The sequence below is a fragment of the Bacillus rossius genome, chromosome 15 (assembly GCF_032445375.1).
Source record: "Bacillus rossius redtenbacheri isolate Brsri chromosome 15, Brsri_v3, whole genome shotgun sequence".
Classification (NCBI taxonomy): Eukaryota; Metazoa; Arthropoda; class Insecta; order Phasmatodea; family Bacillidae; genus Bacillus; species Bacillus rossius.
The window spans coordinates 46,040,043-46,047,276 of record NC_086342.1 but is presented as its reverse complement, the minus strand read 5'-3'; the positions used below and the strand labels follow the sequence as shown (position 1 = coordinate 46,047,276).

General features: G+C 37.1%; 1 protein-coding gene across 3 annotated transcripts in view; it reads right to left on the bottom strand.

Moving 5' to 3' along the window:
* Nucleotides 1–7,234, bottom strand: part of LOC134539576 (piggyBac transposable element-derived protein 3-like) — a 62,799-nt gene that overhangs the window by 18,801 nt on the left and 36,764 nt on the right. The window contains exon 1 of one of the 3 annotated variants that reach the window (XM_063381728.1): nucleotides 3,466–3,544. The exons of 1 other annotated variant lie outside the window; for it this stretch is intronic. The gene's annotated coding sequence lies outside the window, so the exon portion shown is untranslated. Of the gene's footprint in view, nucleotides 1–3,393; nucleotides 3,545–7,234 lie in introns of those variants that run through there. One more of the 3 variants, XM_063381726.1, reaches the window with a different exon arrangement.

Below are 7,234 nucleotides of genomic sequence, written 5' to 3'. Positions count from 1 at the left end.
GATTTACTTTATTATTTAATGTTAAAACATTATACCAAAGTAAAAAGATGAACGTGTATAATACAACGAATAATATTACGTCTGTAGGTTCAAGTTGTAACAAAACATTTATATGTCTCCGCTTGTCAACACACGTGACCACGAGAAGTGTGCAGACGGAAATGAGTGAACTACTCAAGGTCACCAGACTTCCCCCCTTTCGGCTTAATCGCCCCTCTCATCACTGGCGCTTATATTCCACTCCTCCCGTCTACCGCTCTACCCGGGTGTCTTGGTCGCATATTCTCGGCTCGCCTCTCCCCTCCCAGCGCTTGCCGTCAACCAAACCTATCCAAAATCAATCCCTAGCCGAGTCACGCTGGATAATGTCGCTGGACGGTAGGCTTTATCGGGTCCCCTGTCCGATGCTTTATTTGTGGGTTAAAAAAAATGTTAAGAACTAATGTTTCAGAAAATAACACTGGTCTGTATTGGATCATAATTTGAAAACACTACAAGATAGAGGAATAATGTACGGAGATATCTTGTTTAGAATTTCACTGCGGACATTTTCTACGCCTAGGTTTTTTTCTGCCCGATGCTTAGTTTGTGAGTTACAACGCAAAATTATCCTAATCGGCTGTCAATCATTTATTCCATTATTGTTACAGTAGAAACTCGTTAATCCGTGACGCGCTAATTCGGGAATCGGATAATCCGGGACGATTTAAAAGTGCAGGAAAAAAAAGAGAAGTAAAAATTGTCAGCGCTTAAAATTAACGTCACGCGGGCCGGCGGCCGGCGAACACTGCAAGCCTTCGCATGGGCCGCCAAACTCTGCAACGCTGTTTGTACCGACCCTTTGTGTCGTCCCCCTTTCAGCTGTCACATTTGTCACTCTTTAAACTTGAGGGGGATGTCTTGACTTCTGCTTCCCGTCTCCCTTTGTTTGTTTCCACCCGCCAACGCACGGCAGGCGCCTGGCGAGTAGCGAGTGACGTTTCTGGCTGGCATTCGGCTGGACGAAGTGGGATGATTGAGAGGGAGGGGGAGGGGGGGGGGCTACCCAAAATTTATGTGTGCAAGTTCAGCACGATCTTATCTTTCTCTCTTCGGCTGTTGTAAATGACCGTGAACTAATGGCTAGGCAGTGCCGTATTTTTTTAAGCCGAGACTAATTCGAAGACGGTCTTTACCGTGAACGGATTATCCGGGTTTATTACTTTTTTTTTTTACAGGATTTTAATTAGCCGGGCATCGGCGGGTCCCAATTAACACGAATAATGGAGAGTTTACCATTTTTTATCCATCTGCTGCCAAGGCGCAGTAAGCCTCGGTAGATGTTACGTCACATGACCTTGGCCTTAACCCAGCTGCACGCCGGTATCTGAGAAGCTTGACAAGCCCTTCCGGGCTTTAATCGCTAGTCCGTGAAATTCTGTAATCCGTGATTATCTCGGTCCCGACCATCACGAATCAACGAGGTTCTACTGTGTAATTGTTATTATTATTATTCATTTCTGATTGGGGGACATGGTTTGACCCGCGATATACCCGATTCCGCGATCTATCGGGGCGCGGTATACCGGGAGTTTACTGTAGTAGTGTTTTGTGTTCATTGTAATTTTACAGTTTATCAGATTTTTTGCAAACAAGAAAATAAAAATTACAAAATACCTTTTGCTTCCTGAAATGCTTTGGAATCATTTTGTAAGACAGCACTGTGTTACATCAAGCAGTCTACCAATAGTTTTATAGTTTTAACATTCATGATTGCGATATCGCAAGTGCCGCCATGTGCGAGTCCCTGCTGTGCTTGCAAAAAGCTTGCTTCAATAAAAACAAGGGCCTCATAATCAGATTTTGTCACATATGGAGTTATGTGTTTCTTGCTGCAAGTATTGCTCTCTTGGGTAATGACTGAAAAACATATCAGGAAGTAAAAAAAAAAGTTATAATTTTTACTCTTCTTACTTTTCTTGATTAAAACAAACTTAATAAAATCTTGTGCAGTTTTAAAAACGATAAACAACTTAAAGTACCTCAACATTCTCTTGGGAAATATTTCGATACATGTCAGGATGTGAGAAAAAGTTTTTCAGAATTTTTTCTTTATTCATTTAAAAGCCGCAAAACAATACAATTACTCTGTGCATTTTATTTGCTGTTAGGAGAGAGGTGGTTAATAATCTTACGTTGTGGCTTTTCCACAAACTAAAAAAAAATTAGACAAAAACTTTTTTTGACACTAGTCATAGCCCTGAATTTATCCTGAAAACAGACTTTAAATTTCTACAGGTTAGCAAGTAATCAAAGTTTAAAGCTTACATTATAATACCTGTGCATTCACACATACCTGTACGTTCTTAAAGTACAAACACTGGGAAAAAAACTTTTGGACGGAGGACATTCATATGCTTCTGTTATATCAGATATATATCTTGAGAAATAATAATGAAATGTAATATATCTTCAGTATGGTGTTCTATTATACTAGTACAGGTAGGGCTTGTTCTTAAGTATAGAATATGATACCACAGGTAAAATATATACTGTAGTAGGTATGTTCTAAATCTAGAATAAGCATGGCCATAGCATAAAATACATTACCAGAAAGCTAGTTTAATACACAAACATATTTTGTGCAAAACAAGCATTAGAATACTCCCAAACTAAAACCCCCATATAATTATGCTAGTCACATAATAATGTAGAAATGGTAATGACATAAATGTGCCATGTTAATGTCATCATTAATGTGATAATGATATTGTGATACATACTTGTCCTGAAAGTGAAATTGGTAAAAGTTCCATATAACATATTCAAATTCATCCCTTGATCCAGAAGGCATGATCTTGTATACATTGTTCCTGTGGTACATTTTGCTTGATGTTTTGATTTGGTACATTGAAAGAACATGGGCATACTAACTTGTGTTATTACAATTTATATATGAATGTAAAACAGTTACAAAATAAATTATTTCACAACACCTGAGATAATTTGTTTGTCTTGTGATGTTCTAGTATTTGTTATGTCCATACTCTTTCGACGTAACAAATTAAAACAGCAAGCATCTTGTACCACAAAACCAAGGAATCAATTTGGACACGTGATACGAAAAAAATTACGTCAACCTAGGCTAAACTTTAAAACCTGTAGAGAGAAAATATGAACTAAATGATGATACATATCTCTTAATTTACACGCAAATCTGAAAGTTAGTTAAAGTTCAGTATCTCATAGCCAAGTTTTTCACTTGATCCCGAGGTACATGATGCTTGCTGTTTTAATTTAGTGCGTTGAAAGATCCTGAACATAACGAATACTTGTAATATAACAGTGAATAATAATCTTAAGATTATTACTAAATATGCACTTTCTTTCTATGAATTAAACACTTAACCTCACAATTATTATTAATAAGTGTTTTTGATATCCACCAACATGGTCGTGCTGTTATGAAAATAAAAACAAAGTCACGAAGTTGGCCGAAGGTGAAGTCTTCGGGCATGTTCGGGTTGGTCCTCAACCCTTTGTGAAATGTAGGCTTCCCGTTACACCACGGTCTAAGAAGGGGAGGTCTGGACCATGGAGTCTTACCTCCATGGTCTGGACACTCCCCAACCAGGCCAGCATGCAAAAGTGGCACACCTAATGTCTCCGTAGTTCCTCTCCGCTCCACCATCTGACCTGTAGCGCTGGTTGTTCTGCGGTGGTATTTTAAGCTTTGTTGTTATGAACAACTCAACATAATAATCATTAAAATGTTCATTTAAATGTTAAAAATGCATTCATCTCCAGATATCGATACAGTATTAAATTGGATGTGTTTATTTTTTTATAAGTTTGGGAATTATTTCATAAATTAGGTAAATTAGGTTACGAAGTACAGTTTCCACATTGGCATTTGCGGGAAGCCGGGAACTTCATTGTGAGCAAGGAGCATTGATTGTTAGTAAAGAGAATAAGCGTATATAATTTTAATTGTGAAAATGTCTAACCATTGTGTTGCACCTGGGTGCAAAACAAATTATCAGGCAAAGTCGGACGAGAAAGTTGCAATATTCCGAGTTCCCAATGATGACAATGTTAGGCAATTGTGGCAGAAAGCAATTCAATGAGACAAGTTTGTACTTAAAAGATCCCATTATGTATGCGAAAAACATTTTGTGGAAGACAACATTCTCACAAAAAAAAAAAGGACACAAAGATCAGATCGTAAACGTCATTGGAATAGTAAGTTAAATTTTATAATTTGTATGAATGTAGTCTAAAGATTACTTATTTTTGTATAGGCCCGACTTTTTTAAAAATGGAATGTATGATGTCGAATTTTATTAATGGCCAGCACAACCCTGATGATACCTGTTTGTAAGTAGTTTGACAATACACCATTTTTTATTAAAATATAAAATTTGCAAAACGAGTGCGGTCTCTTCCTTAAAAAAAATAATAAAAATCCCAAAAAAATGTTATTCAGTGCTCTAAACTTTCCTTTGTTATTTCAAAAGGCGCAGATACGGAATTCCAACTCGTTTAGGAGTAATCGCCGTTTGTAATTTACATTACAATACCTGTGCATTCATGTGGTCGAAGCCATTATTTTTGCTTGCTGTGAATGTGCGTCTTGTTTGTTTTCGACAACTTATAAAAACGTATATATTTTTTATTTGGATATTGTAATGCAATGTAAATTTAAAAAAAAATATGTCCCTACTATGCACCCAAGCTGAAGCGTCAACCCTTGACATGAGACACAAAACATTGACGATGCCACTTATTTGTGTAGCAAATAATGTATTGTAAATGCAGATTTGGTATTGTTATTCAAATACGTAAATCAGCCAAGTTATGTAATTTGATTCAGCCTTTAATTTTAAATGTTAAAATATAGTGTAATTATATTAAAATTCATTGCAGTGCATCAAATACTGTCGTAACTCTCTACGTTTGTAATTATGGAGTAGAGGGCCACCATGGAAATAAAAAAAAGTAAAAAAACTTATTTTTACTTCCTTACATGATTCCTGATTATTCTGCAAAACGGCATTGTGATATTTCCAGTAATTTGCATAAAATTACCGTTTTAAACGAGTGTATTTTTTTTAAGTTTTATAGATATTAACATATTAGTTTGCGGAAACGTGGCCCTATGGCCGATTATCACGTTACTGTGCGTACTCCGGCGATGATTTTAAACTATCGTTGTATCGTATATTATTTACCTCTTGTTTGTTTTTCACGAGAATTGACAAATTCATAATAACGTCTAGTGATATATTTCCACCGCAAGACACCTAGCGCTAGAGTTGAATAGCGGACGTCGAACGAACTATGGAGACAGTAAGTTGTCACTTTTATCTGGCGAGTGTCCAGACCTCCCCTTCTTAGACCGTGCGTTACACTTATGATGCACATTTTGTGCACTGATACATGGTCGGAAACAGTGCTACTGTATTCTATGTTGCTGGTTTTTGTTTTAAAGGTTTAACACCTTGAGATGGTTAAATGTTCTATGGATATATTCACGGCTTTTGTTCGTGGTTAACCTTTACTGTAATTTTTTTTTTACTTATTGTAGTCACTGTCGTATTTAATTAAAATACGCCGTATTGAAATTTTATTCAGGTTATTGTACGGCTATGATGGCCGATAAATATAAGCGAAAATCATATTCTGTAGCTGAAAAATTTCCGTTTATTAACCAAGTGGACAGGAACCCCAACAAAATGTGTGTTGCGATTGCAAAAAGAGTTGAATATTTCTGTTTCGACTCTGAACTGTATCGTACAAAAAAAATTTTCTTTAGCATATTATTAGGTATTATCTATAAATAATATTAACCAATATTCCACTCCATTGCTGTACTTAGTGTATTACTCCTGTACTTTTTGTTGGTTTACCTTAATCAATCCACGTGTAATTTATACAAAGTGAAGATGTAATTTTATTATTTCCTGCTTATAACATTTTCCTGCTTATAACATTTTCCTGCTTATAACATTTTTTTAAGTTTGTCCCTTGGAGAATGTTATAACAAGGTTGTACTGTATTTACAAATCACGTTCTTTGGTACGGGTTTCTTGATTTAAACTGTGAATTGTGTGATAATTTTTTCAAAGGTGGTATTTTAAAAAAATTTTATGATCTGTGTTATTTTAATAAAAATTCTCAGATTCAAAACTCTTAAATTTTTTGGAAATTCAATTAGAACTGAAAAATCACAATTCGCAGATGTCTAGTATGTATACCAAAGAGTATTGGTATGTTTTTCTAAACACCATTGAGAAATGGCGATACCACCACAACAGTGATGGAATACGTATTTTCTGGTACCTGAAAAACATTTTTCTCTTTTAACTAGTACGTAGATAGCCGAATCATAAGCTTTAGTGTGGATATTAGGAGAATAAAAAGGCGGCCGTACGGTATGTTGTGTATTTACAGAATCGTGATAGAGAGGGTATGTGTCGGTCTTGGTAAATAAAGATAATGTAACTTATTGTTCATTTCCATGGACTTAATATGCACTGAACCAATAAATTACTGTTGGTTTCAGTTGACGCCAACCGCCGGTGCTCCCTCTGGTCCGCAAAGGTCGTTATGCCACAGCAACACTGGCTCCGAAGTGCGACGAACACGCCCGAGCGTGATCTTCACAAAGTGTAAGAAAGTGCACCGCAACGAACGCCGCGACGACGACAGCGCCCGGCCGGGTGTGGCAATGCGCCTAACTAAACACTTGATTATTTTGTTAATTAGAACAACCAAATTAATAACAATTTAAAAGAAGGGTTCATGTAAGGGAAATTATGTCTAATTGTCTTATAAGCATATGTTGTATAATTTGTTTCTAAGTCCAAAACTGGTCGGGTCGGTTTTTCCGCGTTCCACGCGTTTAGGCGCGAGGCCGCCGGGCGGTCTCGCGCTCAGTCTTCGTCGGGGGCTCTCAGGGGTCGGACGCTCCGCGAACGTCGGGCCAGCACTTCTAGTTTCTCTTCAACATTTCAGCAATAGTGTAAGTTTCTACAAACCTTTCAATCAGCTCGGCGCCGACCCCACTTCAATCGCACGATACTTCGTGCGATTCCTAACTTAATAATTATTCCCTACAGGGATCTTTAACTTAATACGTAAGGCCATGTCCAGTTGAAGGACAGCGTAATATTGGCACGCAGTTTTCGGCTTCAGTAGCCAATTAATTGTTATCGTCGAGAATCTTGTGAAAGACTGAATAACTTTCATATTG